Source organism: Danio rerio, chromosome 2 (assembly GCF_052040795.2).
Source record: "Danio rerio strain M-AB ecotype USA chromosome 2, GRCz13ab, whole genome shotgun sequence".
NCBI classification, from domain to species: domain Eukaryota; kingdom Metazoa; phylum Chordata; class Actinopteri; order Cypriniformes; family Danionidae; genus Danio; species Danio rerio.
Genome location: NC_141022.1, coordinates 13,751,342 through 13,769,051, shown reverse-complemented (window position 1 = coordinate 13,769,051; position 17,710 = coordinate 13,751,342). Strand labels below are relative to the sequence as shown.

Below are 17,710 nucleotides of genomic sequence, written 5' to 3'. Positions count from 1 at the left end.
AAGAGACTTTTTCGTATGTTTTGGCATGTTTGAGGTGTGTGCCAATTTTTGTGCATGTGCGTGATTCGTAGATCGGGGGCTCGTCCGTTTAATTTTTCTAGGTGGCGCTGTCGAGTCATTTTGCCACGCCCACTTCAATATTGTTATGTGGATGTGTTCAAGAGATGACGTTTATCAACCATGTGAAGTTTCAGGCAGATCGGACATTGTGTGGTTGTGTTATAAGGACTTCCTGTTCCATGGCGAAGCGTTGAGGTTTTTCATACCGCCACGGACACACCCCTCTGCGAAAACTCTAGATCTTCACAATATATCATCGCTAGAGCTTTCAGATAACACCACTCATTTGTGGTGTTGATACGATAAAATTTGTGGGAGGAGTTTATAACTCCGTAAATCATGTCATTTCCTGTGGCCAGCAGGTGGCGCTGTAGCTGTATCTGGATAGTGGCATGTAAACGTGTTCGGGTCAGGACTCTTATCAAGCGTGTGAATTTTGAGGCAGATCTGATAATGCATTCCTGAGTTATAACGACTTCCTCTTTTGTGGCGAATCGTCAAAGTTTGCGAGTCCGCCACGGACACGCCCATCGGTGAAAACTCTAAAGCTTCGCAATTTAACATCACCAAGGCCTTTAGATGACAAAACCCAATTTTGGTGTTGATCGGATAAAATCCCTAGGAGGAGTTCGTTAAAATACAACGCCTGGAAATGGCAAAAACGCCACTTTTTCGCCGCAGGAAGTACAAAATATCCGACTTCCTGTTGGGTTTGAGATATGGCTCCAAGAGACTTTTTCGTATGTCTTGACATGTTTGAGGTGTGTGCCAATTTTCGTGCATGTGTGTGATTCGTGGATCGGGGGCTCGTCCGTTTAATTTTTCTAGGTGGCGCTGTCGAGTCATTTTGCCACGCCCACTTCCGAAGCCCATAACAAACGTAAATTTTCGCCACTTCTGAGGCGTGTGCAAAGTTGCGTGAGTTTTCGGGCATGTTTAGCCCCTCAAAACCGCGATTCATTCCGCAGGAGAATAATAATAATAATAATAATTAAAGCTGCAAGCAGCGATGATAGGGACCTCGCACCCGGGCTCACCGCCGCCCGGTGACCTTACGATGACAGAGAACAGCGAACAATAATAATTTAAGCCAATATATAAAAAAAGATCTAAGAAAATCACAGATTTATGTCCAACTTCCTCCTGTCAGCAGGTGGCGCTATAACTATGACTTAAGATTGGCATGTAGATGTCTTCCGGAGAGGAATCTTATCAACCATGTGAAGTTTCAGGCACATGGGACATTGTGTGGCTGAGTTATAAGCCAAACTACCTTCTGCCAGCAGGTGGCGTTATGACTGACTCAATATTGTTATGTGGATGTGTTCAGGAGAGGACTTTTATCAATCATGTGAAGTTTCAGGCAGATCAGAGATTGTGTGGAGATTGTGTTTTAAGACAAACTACATTCTGCCAGCAGGTGGCGCTATGAAAGACTCAATATTATTATGTAGATGTGTTTAGGAGAGGACTTTCATCAACCATGTGACATTTTAGGCAGATCTGACATTGTGTGGCCGACTTACAAGCCAAAATTTCTTCTGCCAGCAGGTGGCGCTATGACTCTGACTCAATATTATTATCTAGATGTGCTCAAGAGAGGACTTTTATCAATCATGTGAAGTTTCAGGCAGATCGGACATTGTGTGGTTGAGTTATAAGAAATTCCTTTTCCATGGCGAAGCGTTGAGGTTTGTCATGCCACCACAGACACGCCCCTCTGCAAAAACTCTAGATCTTTACAATATATCATCGCTAGAGCTTTCAGATGACACCACTCTATTTTGGTGCTGATACGGGAAAGTTTGTGGAAGGAGTTTGTTACAGTGTCAAACATGTCATTTCCTGTGGCCAGCAGGTGGCGCTATAACTGTAACTGGATATCGGCACGTAAACCTGATCAGGTCAGGACTGTTATTAAATGTGTGAATTTTGAGGCAGATCGAATATTGCATGCCAGAGTTATAAAGACTTCCTGTTTTGTGGCGAATCATCAAAGTTTGCGAGGCTGCCACAGACACGCCCATCGATGAAAACTCTAAAGCTTCGCAATTTAACATCGCCAAGGCTTTAAGATGACAAAACCCAATTTTGGTGTCTATCAGATAAAATCCCTAGGAGGAGTTCGTTAAAATACAACGCCTGAAAATGGCAAAAGCGCCACTTTTTCGCCACAGGAAGTTAAAAATATCCGACTTCCTGTTGGGTTTGAGATATGGCTCCAAGAGACTTTTTCGTATGTTTTGCCATGTTTGAGGTGTGTGCCAATTTTTGTGCATGTGCGTGATTCGTAGATCGGGGGCTCGTCCGTTTAATTTTTCTAGGTGGCGCTGTCGAGTCATTTTGCCACGCCCACTTCAATATTGTTATGTGGATGTGTTCAGGAGATGACGTTTATCAACCATGTGAAGTTTCAGGCAGATCAGACATTGTGTGGTTGTGTTATAAGGACTTCCTGTTCCATGGCGAAGCGTTGAGGTTTGTCATGCCGCCACGGACACGCCCCTCTGCGAAAACTCTAGATCTTCACAATATATCATCGCTAGAGCTTTCAGATAACATCACTTAATTTTGGTGCTGATACGATCAAATTTGTGGGAGGAGTTTATAACTCCGTAAATCATGTCATTTCCTGTGGCCAGCAGGTGGCGCTGTAACTGTATCTGGATATTGGCATGTAAACGTGTTCAGGTCAGGACGCTTATCAAGCGTGTGAATTTTGAGGCAGATCAGATAATGCATGCCTGAGTTATAACGACTTCCTGTTTTGTGGCGAATCATCAAATTTTGCGAGGCCGCCACGGACACGCCCATCGATGAAAACTCTAAAGCTTCGCAATTTAACATCGCCAATGCCTTTAGATGATAAAACCCAATTTTGGTGTCGATCGGATAAAATCCCTTGGAGGAGTTCGTTAAAGTACAACGCCTGGAAATGGCAAAAACGCCACTTTTTCGCCACAGGAAGTCAAAAATATCCGACTTCCTGTTGGGTTTGAGATATGGCTCCAAGAGACTTTTTCGTATGTTTTGGTGTGTTTGAGGTGTGTGCCAATTTACATGCATGTGCGTGATTCGTATATCGGGGGCTCGTCCGTTTAATTTTTATAGGTGGCGCTGTCGAGTCATTTTGCCACGCCCACTTCCGAAGCCCATAACAAACGTAAATTTTCGCCACTTCTGAGGCGTGTGCAAAGTTGCGTGAGTTTTCGGGCATGTTTAGCCCCTCAAAACCGCGATTCATTCCGCGGAAGAAGAAGAAGAAGAAGAATTAAAGCTGCAAGCAGCGATGATAGGGACCTCGCACCCGGGCTCACCGCCACCCGGTGGCCTCAGGATGACAGAGAACAGCGAACAGTAATGCCAAATGACTAAATGTAAATGTAAATGTAATAATTTAAGCCGATATGTTTAAAAAATCGGAGAAAATCACCGATTTATGCCAAACCTCCTTTTCTCAGCAGGTGGCGCTATGACTGTGACTCAAGATTGGCATGTAGATGTCTTCAGGAGAGGAAACTTATCAACCATGTGAAGTTTCAGGCGGATCGAACATTGTTTAGCTGAGTTATAAGCCAAACTGCCCTTTGTCAGCAGGTGGCGCTACGACAGACTCAATGTTATGTAGATGTGTTCAGGAGAGGACTTTTATCAACCATGTGAACTTTCAGGCAGATCGGACTTTGTGTGGTTGAGTTATAATGCAAACTACCATCTGCCAGCAGGTGGCGCTATAACTGTGACTTAAGATTGGCATGTAGATGCCTTCAGTAATGGAATTTAATCAACCATGTGAAGTTTCAGGCAGATCGGATGTTGTTTGGCTGAGTTATAAGCCTATCTACCTTCTGCCAGCAGGTGGCGTTATGACTGACTCATTACTGTTTTGGGGATGTGTTCAGAAGAGGACTTTTATGAGCCATGTAAAGTTTCAGGCTGATCTGACTTTGTGTGGTTGAGATATAAGGACTTCCTGTTCCACGGCAAAGTGTTGAGGTTTGTCATGCCGCCACGGACACGCCCCTCTGCAAAAACTCTAGATCTTTACAATATATCACCACTAGAGCTTTCAGATAACACCACCCAAATTTGGTGCTGATACAAAAAAAATAGTGGGAGGAGTTTATTACTCTGTAAATCATGACATTTCCTGTGGCCAGCAGGTGGCGCTATAACTGTATCTGGATATTGGCATGTAAACGTGTTCTGGTCTGGACTCTTATTAAACATGTGAATTTTGAGGCAGATCGGATAATGCATGCCTAAGTTATAATGACTTCCGGTTTTGTGGCGAATCGTCAAAGTTGCGGGGCCGCCACGGACACGCCCATCGACAAAAACTATAAAGCTCCGCAATTTAACATCGCCAAGGCCTTTAGATGACAAAACCCAATTTTGGTGTCGATAGCATAAAATCCCTATGAGGAGTTCGTTAAGATACAACGCCTGGAAATGGCAAAAATGCCACTTATTTGCAGCAGGAAGTTAAAAATATCCGACTTCCTGTTGGGTTTGAGATATGGCTCCAAGAGACTTTTTCGTATGTTTTGGCGTGTTTGAAGTGTGTGCCTATTTTCGCGCATGTGCGTGATTCGTAGATCAGGGGCTCGTCCGTTTAATTTTTCTAGGTGGCGCTGTCGAGTCATTTTGCCACGCCCACTTCAATATTGTTATGTGGATGTGTTCAAGAGATGACGTATATTAACCATATGAAGTTTCAGGCTGATCAGACTTTGTGTGGTTGAGTTAAGAGGACTTCCTGTTCCTTGGCGAAGCGTTGAGGTTTGTCATACCGCCACGGACACGCCCCTCTGCAAAAACTCTAGATCTTCACAATATATCATCACTAGAGCTTTCAGATAACACTACCCAATTTTGGTGCTGATACCAAAAAATTTGTGGGAGGAGTTTATAACTCTGTAAATCATGTCATTTCCTGTGGCCAGCAGGTGGCGCTATAACTGTATCTGGATATCGGCATGTAAACGTGTTCAGGTCAAGACGCTTATCAAGCGTGTGAATTTTGAGGCAGATCGGATAATGCATGTCTGAGTTATAACGACTTCCTGTTTTGTGGCGAATCGTCAAAGTTTGCGAAGCCGCCACGGACACGCCCATCGACGAAAACTCTAAAGCTTCGCAATTTAACATCGCCAAGGCCGTTAGATGACAAAACCCAATTTTGGTGTCGATCGGATAAAATCCCTAGGAGGAGTTCGTTAAAATACAACGCCTGGAAATGGCAAAAACGCCACTTTTTCGCCGCAGGAAGTTAAAAATATCAGACTTCCTGTTGGGTTTGAGATATGGCTCCAAGAGACTTTTTCGTATGTTTTGGCATGTTTGAGGTGTGTGCCAATTTTCGTGCATGTGCGTGATTCGTGGATCGGGGGCTCGTCTGTTTAATTTTTCTAGGTGGCGCTGTCGAGTCATTTTGCCACGCCCACTTCCGAAGCCCATAACAAACGTAAATTTTCGCCACTTCTGAGGCGTGTGCAAAGTTTCGTGAGTTTTCGGGCATGTTTAGCCCCTCAAAACCGCGATTCATTCCGCAGGAGAATAATAATAATAATAATAATAATAAACGGAGCAATTCCAATAGGGCCTACGCACCGTTTCGGTGCTCGGTCCCTAATAATAAACGGAGCAATTCCAATAGGGCCTACGCACCGTTTCGGTGCTCGGTCCCTAATAATAATTAAAGCTGCAAGCAGCGATGATAGGGACCTCGCACCCGGGCTCACCGCCGCCCGGTGGCCTCAGGATGACAGAGAACAGCGAACAGTAATAATTTAAGCCAATATATTTAAAAAATCTAAGAAAATCACAGATTTATGCCAAACCTCCTCCTCTCAGCAGGTGGCGCTATGACTGTGACTCAAGATTGGCATGTAGATGTCACCAGGAGAGGAATCTTATCAACCATGTGAAGTTTCAGGCAGATCGAACATTGTTTAGCTGAGTTATAAGCCAAACTGCCTTTTGTCAGCAGGTGGCGCTATGACAGACTCAATGTTGTTATGTAGATATGTTCAGGAGAGGACTTTTATCAACCATGTGAACTTTCAGGCAGATCGGACTTTGTGTGGTTGAGTTATAATGCAAACTACCATCTGCCAGCAGGTGGCACTATAACTGTGACTTAAGATTGGCATGTAGATGCCTTCAGTAATGGAATTTAATCAACCATGTGAAGTTTCAGGCAGATCGGATGTTGTTTGGCTGAGTTATAAGCCTATCTACCTTCTGCCAGCAGGTGGCGCTATGACTGACCCAATATTGTTATGTAGATGTGTTCAGAAGAGGACTTTTATCAATCATGTGAAGTTTCAGGCTGATTGGACATTGTGTGGTTGAGATATAAGGACTTCCTGTTCCAGGGCGAAGCGTTGAGGTTTGTCATGCAGCCACGGACACGCCCCTCTGCAAAAACTCTAGATTTTGACAATATATCATCACTTAAGCTTTCAGATAACAACCCACCAAATTTGGTGCTGATACGAAAAAATTTGTGGGAGGAGTTTATTACTCTGTAAATCATGACATTTCCTGTGGCCAGCAGGTGGCGCTATAACTGTATCTGGATATTGGCATGTAAACGTGTTCTGGTCTGTACTCTTATTAAACATGTGAATTTTGAGGCAGATCGGATAATGCATGCCTAAGTTATAATGACTTCCGGTTTTGTGGCGAATCGTCAAAGTTTGCGGGGCCGCCACGGACACGCCCATCGACAAAAACTATAAAGCTCCGCAATTTAACATCGCCAAGGCCTTTAGATGACAAAACCCAATTTTGGTGTCGATAGCATAAAATCCCTAAGAGGAGTTCGTTAAGATACAAAGCCTGGAAATGGCAAAAATGCCACTTATTTGCAGCAGGAAGTTAAAAATATCCGACTTCCTGTTGGGTTTGAGATATGGCTCCAAGAGACTTTTTCGTATGTTTTGGCGTGTTTGAGGTGTGTGCCAATTTTCGCGCATGTGCGTGATTCGTAGATCAGGGGCTCGTCCGTTTAATTTTTATAGGTGGCGCTGTCGAGTCATTTTGCCACGCCCACTTCCATATTGTTATGTGGATGTGTTCAGGGGAGGACTTTTATCAACCATATGAAGTTTCAGGCTGATCAGACTTTGTGTGGTTGAGTTATGAGGACTTCCTGTTCCATGGCGAAGCGTTGAGGTTTGTCATGCCGCCACGGACACGCCCCTTTGCAAAAACTCTAGATCTTTACAATATATCACCGATAGAGCTTTCAGATGACACCACTCAAATTTGGTGCTGATACCATAAAATTTGTGGGAGGAGTTTGTTACAGTGTAAAACATATCATTTCCTGTGGCCAGTAGGTGGCGCTATAACTATATCTAGATATTGGCATGTAAACGTGTTCAGTTCAGGACTCTTATCAAACGTGTGAAATATGAAGCAGATCGGATAATGCATGCCTGAGTTATGACGACTTCCTGTTTTGTGGCGAATCGTCAAAGTTTGCGAGGCCGCCACGGACACGCCCATCGACGAAAACTCTAAAGCTTCGCAATTTAACATCGCCAAGGCCTTTAGATGACAAAACCCAATTCTGGTGTCGATCGGATAAAATCCCTAGGAGGAGTTCGTTAAAATACAACGCCTGGAAATGGCAAAAACGCCACTTTTTCGCCGCAGGAAGTTAAAAATATCCGACTTCCTGTTGGGTTTGAGATATGGCTCCAAGAGACTTTTTCGTATGTTTTGGCATGTTTGAGGTGTGTGCCAATTTTCGTGCATGTGCGTGATTCGTGGATCGGGGGCTCGTCCGTTTCATTTTTCTAGGTGGCGCTGTCGAGTCATTTTGCCACGCCCACTTCCGAATCCCCTAAACCCAGCCATTTACACCGCGTTTGGTGTGTGTGCAAATTTTCGTGAGTTTTCGGGCATGTTTAGACCCTCAAAAGTGCCCCGATTGGGGGCGGAATAATAATAATAATAATAATAATAATAAAAAACGGAGCAATTCCAATAGGGCCTACGCACCGTTTCGGTGCTCGGTCCCTAATAATAATTAAAGCTGCAAGCAGCGATGATAGGGACCTCGCACCCGGGCTCACCGCCACCCGGTGGCCTCAGGATGACAGAGAACAGCGAACAGTAATAATTTAAGCCGATATGTTTAAAAAATCGGAGAAAATCACCGATTTATGCCAAACCTCCTCCTCTCAGCAGGTGGCGCTATGACTGTGACTCAAGATTGGCATGTAGATGTCACCAGGAGAGGAATCTTATCAACCATGTGAAGTTTCAGGCAGATCGGACATTGTTTGGCTGAGTTATAAGCCAAACTGCCTTTTGTCAGCAGGTGGCGCTACGACAGACTCAATGTTGTTATGTGGGTGTGTTCAGGAGAGGACTTTTATCAATCATGTGAAGTTTCAGGCAGATCAGAGATTGTGTGGTTGAGTTATATTGCAAACTACCATCTGCCAGCAGGTGGCGCTATAACTGTGACTTAAGATTGGCATGTAGATGCCTTCAGTAATGGAATTTAATCAACCATGTGAAGTTTCAGGCAGATCGGATGTTGTTTGGCTGAGTTATAAGCCTATCTACCTTCTGCCAGCAGGTGGCGTTATGACTGACTCATTACTGTTTTGGGGATGTGTTCAGAAGAGGACTTTTATGAGCCATGTGAAGTTTCAGGCTGATCTGACTTTGTGTGGTTGAGTTATAAGGACTTCCTGTTCCACGGCGAAGTGTTGAGGTTTGTCATGCCGCCACGGACACGCCCCTCTGCAAAAACTCTAGGTCTTCACAATATATCATCACTTCAGCTTTCAGATAACAACCCACCAAACTTGGTGCTGATACAAAAAAAAATAGTGAAAGGAGTTTATTACTCTGTAAATCATGACATTTCCTGTGGCCAGCAGGTGGCGCTATAACTGTATCTGGATATTGGCATGTAAACGTGTTCAGGTCAGGACTCTTATTAAACGTGTGAATTTTGAGGCAGATCGGATAATGCATGCCTAAGTTATAATGACTTCCGGTTTTGTGGCGAATCGTCAAAGTTTGCGGGGCCGCCATGGACACGCCCATCGACAAAAACTATAAAGCTCCGCAATTTAACATCGCCAAGGCCTTTAGATGACAAAACCCAATTTTGGTGTCGATAGCATAAAATCCCTAGGAGGAGTTCGTTAAGATACAACGCCAGGAAATGGCAAAAATGCCACTTATGTGCAGCAGGAAGTTAAAAATATCCGACTTCCTGTTGGGTTTGAGATATGGCTCCAAGAGACTTTTTCGTATGTTTTGGCGTGTTTGAGGTGTGTGCCAATTTTCGTGCATGTGCGTGATTCGTAGATCAGGGGCTCGTCCGTTATATTTTTCTAGGTGGCGCTGTCGAGTCATTTTGCCACGCCCACTTCAATATTGTTATGTGGATGTGTTCAAGAGATGACGTATATCAATCATATGAAGTTTCAGGCTGATCAGACTTTGTGTGGTTGAGTTATGAGGACTTCCCGTTCCTTGGCGAAGCGTTGAGGTTTGTCATGCCACCACAGACACGCCCATCTGCAAAAACTCTAGATCTTTACAAAATATCACCGATAGAGCTTTCAGATGACACCACTCAATTTTGGTGCTGATACCATAAAATTTGTGGGAGGAGTTTGTTACAGTGTAAAACATGTCATTTCCTGTGGCCAGTAGGAGACGCTATTTCTGTATCTGGATATTGGCATGTAAATGTGTTCAGGTCAGGACTCTTATCAAACGTGTGAATTTTGAGGCAGATCGGATAATGCATGCCTGAGTTATAACGACTTCCTGTTTTGTGGCGAATCGTCAAAGTTTGCGAGGCCGCCACGGACACGCCCATCGACGAAAACTCTAAAGCTTCGCAATTTAACATCGCCAAGGCCTTTAGATGACAAAACCCAATTTTGGTGTCGATCGGATAAAATCCCTAGGAGGAGTTCGTTAAAATACAACGCCTGGAAATGGCAAAAACGCCACTTTTTCGCCGCAGGAAGTCAAAAATATCCGACTTCCTGTTGGGTTTGAGATATGGCTCCAAGAGACTTTTTCGTATGTTTTGGCGTGTTTGAGGTGTGTGCCAATTTTCGTGCATGTGTGTGATTCGTGGATCGGGGGCTCGTCCGTTTAATTTTTCTAGGTGGCGCTGTCGAGTCATTTTGCCACGCCCACTTCCGAGACCCATATCAACCTGCTATTTACACCGGGTTTGGTGTGTGTGCAAATTTTCATGAGTTTTCGGGCATGTTTAGACCCTCAAAAGTGCCCCGATAGGGGGCGGAATAATAATAATAATTAAAGCTGCAAGCAGCAATGATAGGGACCTCGCACCCGGGCTCACCGCCGCCCGGTGGCCTCAGGATGACAGAGAACAGCGAACAATAACAATTTAAGCCGATATATATAAAAAACTTTTAAAAATCCACAGATTTATGCCAAACTTCCTCCTATCAGCAGGTGGCGCTATGACTGTGACTCAGTATTGTCATGTAGATGTCTTCAGGAGAATAATTTTATCAACCATGTGAAGTTTCAAGCAGTTCTGACATTGTGTGGCTGAGTTATAAGCCAAACTACCTTCTGCCAGCAGGTGGCACTATAACTGACTCAATATTGTTATGTAGATGTGTTCAGGAGAAGACTTTTATCAACCATGTGAACTTTCAGGCAGATCGGACATTGTGTGGCTGAGTTATAAGCCAAACTACCTGTTGCAAGCAGGTGGCGCTATGACTGTGACTCAATATTGGCATGTAGATGTCTTCAGGAGAGGACTTTTATCAATCCTGTGAAGTTTCAGGCAGATCAGACATTGTGTGGCTGAGTTATAAGGACTTCCTTTTTCATGGCGAAGCGTTGAGGTTTGTCATGCCACCACATACACGCCCCTCTGCGAAAACTCTAGATCTTCACAATATATCATCGCTAGAGCTTTCAGATACACAACCACCCAACTTTGGCGCTGATATGAAAAAATTTGTGGGATGAGTTTATTACTTTGTAAATCATGACATTTTCTGTGGCCAGCGGGTGGCGCTATAACTGTATCTGGATATCGGCATGTAAACTTGTTCTGGTCTGGACTTATATTAAACATGTGAATTTTGAGGCAGATCTGATAATGCATGCCTGAGTTATAATGACTTCCTGTTTTGTGGCGAATCGTCAAAGTTTGTGAGGCCGCCACGGACACGCCCATCGACAAAACCTCTAAAGCTTCGCAATTTAACATCGCCAAGGCCTTTAGATGACAAAACCCAATTTTGGTGTCGATAGGATAAAATCCCTAGGAGGAGTTCGTTAAGATACAAAGCCTGGAAATGGCAACAATGCCACTTATTTGCCGCAGGAAGTTAAAAATATCGGACTTCCTGTTGGGTTTGAGATATGGCTCCAAGAGACTTTTTCGTATGTTTTGGCGTGTTTAAGGTGTGTGCCAATTTTCGTGCATGTGCGTGATTCGTAGATCAGGGGCTCGTCCGTTTAATTTTAATAGGTGGCGCTGTCGAGTCATTTTGCCACGCCCACTTCATTATTGTTATGAGGATGTGTTCAGGAGATGACGTTTATCAACCATGTGAAGTTTCAGGCAGATCGGACATTGTGTGCTTGAGTTATAAGGACTTCCTGTTCCATGGCGAAGCGTTGAGGTTTGTCATGCCGCCACGGACACGCCCCTCTCCGAAAACTCTAGATCTTCACAATATATCATCGCTAGGGTTTTCAGATAACACAACCCAAATTTGGTGCTGATACAAAAAAATTTGTGGGAGGAGTTTGTTACAATGTAAAACATGTCATTTCCTGTGGCCAGCAGGTGGCGCTATAACTGTATCTGGATATCGGCATGTAAACGTGTTCAGGTCAGGACTCTTATCAAACGTGTGAATTTTGAGGCAGATCGGATAATGCATGCCTGAGTTATAACGACTTCCTGTTTTGTGGCGAATCGTCAAAGTTTGCGAGGCCGCCACGGACACGCCCATCTACGAAAACTCTAAAGCTTCGCAATTTAACATCGCCAAGGCCTTTAGATGACAAAACCAAATTTTGGTGTCGATCGGATGAAATCCCTAGGAGGAGTTCGTTAAAATACAACGCCTGGAAATGGCAAAAACGCCACTTTTTCGCCGCAGGAAGTCAAAAATATCCAACTTCCTGTTGGGTTTGAGATATGGCTCCAAGAGACTTTTTGGTATGTTTTGGCATGTTTGAGGTGTGTGCCAATTTTCGTGCATGTGCGTGATTCGTGGATCGGGGGCTCGTCCGCTTAATTTTTCTAGGTGGCGCTGTCGAGTCATTTTGCCACGCCTACTTCCGAGACCCATATCAACCTGCTATTTACACCGCTTTTGGTGTGTGTGCAAATTTTCATGAGTTTTCGGGCATGTTTAGACCCTCAAAAGTACCCCGATAGGGGGCGGAATAATAATAATAATAATAATTAAAGCTGCAAGCAGCGATGATAGGGACCTCGCACCCGGGCTCACCGCCGCCCGGTGGCCACAGGATGACAGAGAACAGCGAACAGTAATAATTTAAGCCGATATATTTAAAAAAATCTGAGAAAATCACAGATTTATGCCAAATTTCCTCCTGTCAGCAGGTGGCGCTATAACTGTGACTCATGATTGGCATGTAGATGTCTTCAGGAGAGGAAACTTATCAACCATGTGAAGTTTTAGGCAGATCGGACATTGTTTGACTGTTATAAGCCAAACTGCCTTTTGTCAGCAGGTGGCGCTGACAGACTCAATGTTGTTATGTAGATGTGTTCAGGAGAGGACTTTTATCAACCTTGTGAAGTTTCAGCCAGATCGGACTTTGCGTGGTTGAGTTATACTGCAAACTACCATCTGCCAGCAGGTGGCACTATAACTGTGACTTAAGATTGGGATGTAGATGTCTTCAGTAATGGAATTTAATCAACCATGTGAAGTTTCAGGCAGATCGGAGTTTGTGTGGTTGAGTTATAAGCCAAACTACCTTCTGCCAGCAGGTGGCGCTATGACTGACCCAATATTGTTATGTAGATGTGTTCAGAAGAGGACTTTTATCAATCATGTGAAGTTTCAGGCAGATCAGACATTGTGTGGTTGAGTTATAATAACTTCCTGTTCCATGGCGAAGCGTTGAGGTTTGTCATGCCACCACAGACACGCCCCTCTGCAAAAACTCTAGATCTTCACAATATATCATCACTAGAGCTTTCAGATGACACCACTCTATTTTGGTGCTGATACGGGAAAGTTTGTGGAAGGAGTTTGTTACAGTGTCAAAGATGTCATTTCCTGTGCCCAGCAGGTGGCGCTATAACTGTAACTGGATATCGGCACGTAAACCTGTTCAGGTCAGGACTGTTATTAAATGTGTGAATTTTGAGGCAGATCGAATATTGCATGCCTGAGTTTTAACGACTTCCTGTTTTGTGGCGAATCATCCTCGTTTGCGAGCCCGCCACGGACACGCCCATCGATGAAAACTCTAAAGCTTCGCAATTTAACATCACCAAGGCTTTAAGATGACAAAACCCAATTTTGGTGTCAATCAGATAAAATCCCTAGGAGGAGTTCGTTAAAATACAACGCCTGAAAATGGCAAAAACGCCACTTTTTCGCCACAGGAAGTTAAAAATATCCGACTTCCTGTTGGGTTTGAGATATGGCTCCAAGAGACTTTTTCGTATGTTTTGGCGTGTTTGAGGTGTGTGCCAATTTTCGTGCATGTGCTTGATTCGTAGATCAGGGGCTCATCCGTTTAATTTTTCTAGGTGGTGCTGTCGAGTCATTTTGCCACGCCCACTTCAATTTTGTTATGTGGATGTGTTCAGGGACGGACTTTTATCAACCATATGAAGTTTCAGGCTGATCGGACTTTGTGTGGTTGAGTTATGAGGACTTCCTGTTCCATGGCGAAGCGTTGAGGTTTGTCATGCCGCCACGGACACGCCCCTCTGCAAAAACTCTAGATCTTCACAATATATCACCGATAGAGCTTTCAGATGACACCACTCAAATTTGGTGCTGATACCATAAAATTTGTGGGAGGAGTTTGTTACAGTGTAAAACATGTTATTTCCTGTGGCCAGCAGGTGGCGCTATAACTATATCTGGATATCGGCATGTAAACGTGTTCAGGTCAGGACTCTTATCAAACGTGTGAAATTTGAAGCAGATCGGATAATGCATGCCTGAGTTATAACGACTTCCTGTTTTGTGGCGAGTCGTCAAAGTTTGCGAGGCCGCCACGGACACGCCCATCGACGAAAACTCTAAAGCTTCGCAATTTAACATCGCCAAGGCCTTTAGATGACAAAACCCAATTTTGGTGTCGATTGAATAAAATCCCTAGGAGGAGTTCGTTAAAATACAACGCCTGGAAATGGCAAAAACACCACTTTTTCGCCGCAGGAAGTCAAAAATATCCGACTTCCTGTTGGGTTTGAGATATGGCTCCAAGAGACTTTTTCGTATGTTTTGGCATGTTTGAGGTGTGTGCCAATTTTCGTGCATGTGCGTGATTCGTGGATCGGGGGCTCGTCCGTTTAATTTTTCTAGGTGGCGCTGTCGAGTCATTTTGCCACGCCCACTTCCGAAACCCCTAAAACCCAGCCATTTACACCGCGTTTGGTGTGTGTGCAAATTTTCGTGAGTTTTCGGGCATGTTTAGACCCTCAAAAGTGCCCCGGTTGGGGGCGGAATAATAATAATAATAATAATAAAAAACGGAGCAATTCCAATAGGGCCTACGCACCGTTTCGGTGCTCGGTCCCTAATAATAAAAAACGGAGCAATTCCAATAGGGCCTACGCACCGTTTCGGTGCTCGGTCCCTAATAAACAGAGCAATTCCAATAGGGCCTACGCACCGTTTCGGTGCTCGGTCCCTAATAATAATAATAATAATAATAAACGGAGCAATTCCAATAGGGCCTACGCACCGTTTCGGTGCTCGGTCCCTAATAATAATAATAATAATAATAATAATAATAAACGGAGCAATTCCAATAGGGCCTACGCACCGTTTCGGTGCTCGGTCCCTAATTAAAGCTGCAAGCAGCGATGATAGGGACCTCGCACCCGGGCTCACCGCCGTCTGGTGGCCTCAGGATGACAGAGAACAGCAAACAATATTAATTTAAGCCGATGTATATAAAGAACCTGAGAAAATCACACATTTATGCCAAACTTCCTCCTGTCACCAGGTGGCGCTATGACTGTGACTCAAGATTGGCATGTACATGTCTTCAGGAGAGAATTCTTATCAACCATGTGAATTTTCAGGCAGATCAGTCATTTTGTGGCTGAGTTATAAGCCAAACTACCTTCTGCCAGCAGGTGGCGCTATGAATGATTTAATTTTGTTATGTGGATGTGTTCAGGAGGAGACTTTTATCAACCATGTGAAGTTTCAGGCTGATCACATTTTGTGTGGTTGAGTTATAATGCAAACTACATTCTGCCAGCAGGTGGCGCTTTAACTGTGACTCAAGATTGGCATGTAGATGCCTTCAGTAGAGGAATCTTATCCACCATGTGAATTTTCAGCCAGATCAGACATTGTTTGGCTGAGTTATATTTAATTTCCTGTTGCCAGCAGGTGGCGCTATGACTGTGACTCCATATTGGCATGTAGATGTCTTCAGGAGAGGAATTGAATCAACCATGTGAAGTTTCAGGCAGATCAGACATTGTGTGGCTGAGTTATAAGCCAAACTACCTTCTACCAGCAGGTGGCGCTATGAGAGACTCAATATAATTATGTAGATGTGCACGGGAGAGTACTTACATCAACCATGTGAAGTTTCAGGCTGAACGGATATTGTGTGGTTAAGTTATAATGCAATCTACCTTCTGCCAGCAAGTGGCGCTATAACTGTGACTCAAGATTGGCATGTAGATGCCTTCAGTAGAAGAATTTAATCAACCATGTGACGTTTCAGGCAGGTCAGACATTGTGTGGCTAAGTTATGAGCCAAACTACCTTCTGCCAGCAGGTGGCGCTATGACTGACTCAATATTGTTATGTAGATGTGTTCAGGAGAGGAATTTTATCAACCATGTGAAGTTTCAGGCAGATCGGACATTGTGTGGTAGAGTTATAAGGACTTCCTGTTCCATGGCGAAGCGTTGAGGTTTGTCATGCCGCCACGGACACGCCCCTCTGCAAAAACTGTAGATCTTCACAATATATCATCGCTAGAGCTTTCAGATGACAACACCCAATTTTGGTGCTGATACAATAAAATTTGGTTAAGTAGTATGTTACAATGTAAAACATGTCATTTCCTGTGGCCAGCTGGTGGCGCTATAACTGTGACTCAAGATTGTTATGTAGATGCCTTCAGTAGATAAATTTTATCAACCATGTAAATTATCAGGCAGATCGGATATTAGAGTTAGTGCAGGCCATCACCACATTTTTACTGCTGTTACTGTACATCAATCAGTAATTAGACGTGACTAATTAAAATTTGTACAAATTCTGCATCTGGACAATCACTATACCCAGCATCAACAGCACCACTTTTATCTTTAGCATCAGCCGCACTATCACCAGCATCATTAGCACCTGAACCATCACCAGTATTAGCACCATCAGAAACATCAGCTGCTCCAACACCATCCCCAGCAGCACCGGAACCATTACAAGCATTAGCAGCACTACAATCCTCAGCATCAACAGCACCACCATTCCCAGCATCAGTACCACCACCATCCCAATCCCCAACATCAGCATCAGCAGCACTAGAACCAACCACAGAACCAACCCCAACACCAGGAATCTGCGTATGTAGAGAGAATGTTTATGTAATGCTTGAATTGTTAATGGATTTACCTTTGTTTAGGGTGTTTATGAGCAGCACTTAATTAATTACATTATTGTTGGAACTTCTATATTGCAAACAGGACTGAGCAGTGATGAAAATTATTTTCCTGGCCTGTAACTGGGTGGAGAACCAACACCACTTTCCTGTGAAGATTCAACTGCCAAAGATCTTAAGGATGAAGGAGGAATATGCCTTGTTGGCTATCACAATGCAAGATTTGTTCGTAAACACCATGTTTTATGAAGGTGAAATGGATGGAGAACAAATTCTGGCTCCCTTCTGGTTAATTTTTAAAGAGTAGAGGACATGGAAATTTTCTTGCAGGAAATATGAGAAAAAAGAGCTATTCTTGTGTCTTGTTTACACAGCCAGCACTTGTGAATTTACCAGTGGGTTACTATAAAGAAAATTTAGATTTTTGTTTTGTGAACTTTAATAAATATTTTGTGTAAAATGAAGTGTTGTGTTGTGTTGTTGCAATATATTTATTATTTTATATGTTGTTATACTATAAAACTTGTTTAAAGTGTTGTGTTGTTGAAATATATTGACATTTATTATTTTATGATTTCTTATTATGACATTTTATCAAGATTTAAGATTTATTTTAAGTTTAGATGCACATTCTGCTAATTTAAGATGATAAAAACAAATGCATTCATTGCAACTGTTGTGGGACAGAGGAGTATGTGACTTAAAATACATCCCCCAAATGTCATTGAAAATCCATACTAATCTGTTTTTCATGTAGTGTGGAAAGTCGCATTGCTGGTTTTAGACTACTGGACTGGTTACTTAG

The 17,710-nt window shown here is 43.5% G+C and overlaps 2 protein-coding genes and 1 long non-coding RNA gene across 34 annotated transcripts in view; 1 reads left to right on the top strand and 2 right to left on the bottom strand.

Annotated features, from left to right (window-relative positions):
- Positions 1-17,710, top strand: part of LOC147846232 (uncharacterized) — an 849,179-nt gene that overhangs the window by 517,303 nt on the left and 314,166 nt on the right. The gene's annotated exons all lie outside the window — the stretch shown is intronic.
- The window catches only part of kmt2cb (lysine (K)-specific methyltransferase 2Cb), a 237,469-nt gene that overhangs the window by 27,560 nt on the left and 192,199 nt on the right, over positions 1-17,710 (bottom strand). The window lies entirely within an intron of this gene.
- The window catches only part of LOC147846236 (uncharacterized), a 48,055-nt gene continuing 30,439 nt past the window's right edge, over positions 95-17,710 (bottom strand). The window contains exons 2-4 of one of the 2 annotated variants that reach the window (XR_015478311.2): positions 15,018-15,153; positions 3,361-5,665; positions 95-1,080 (exon numbers count right to left, since the gene is read on the bottom strand). This is a non-coding gene — a long non-coding RNA (uncharacterized LOC147846236). Of the gene's footprint in view, positions 1,081-2,851; positions 5,666-15,017; positions 15,154-17,710 lie in introns of those variants that run through there. The other variant, XR_015478310.1, reaches the window with a different exon arrangement.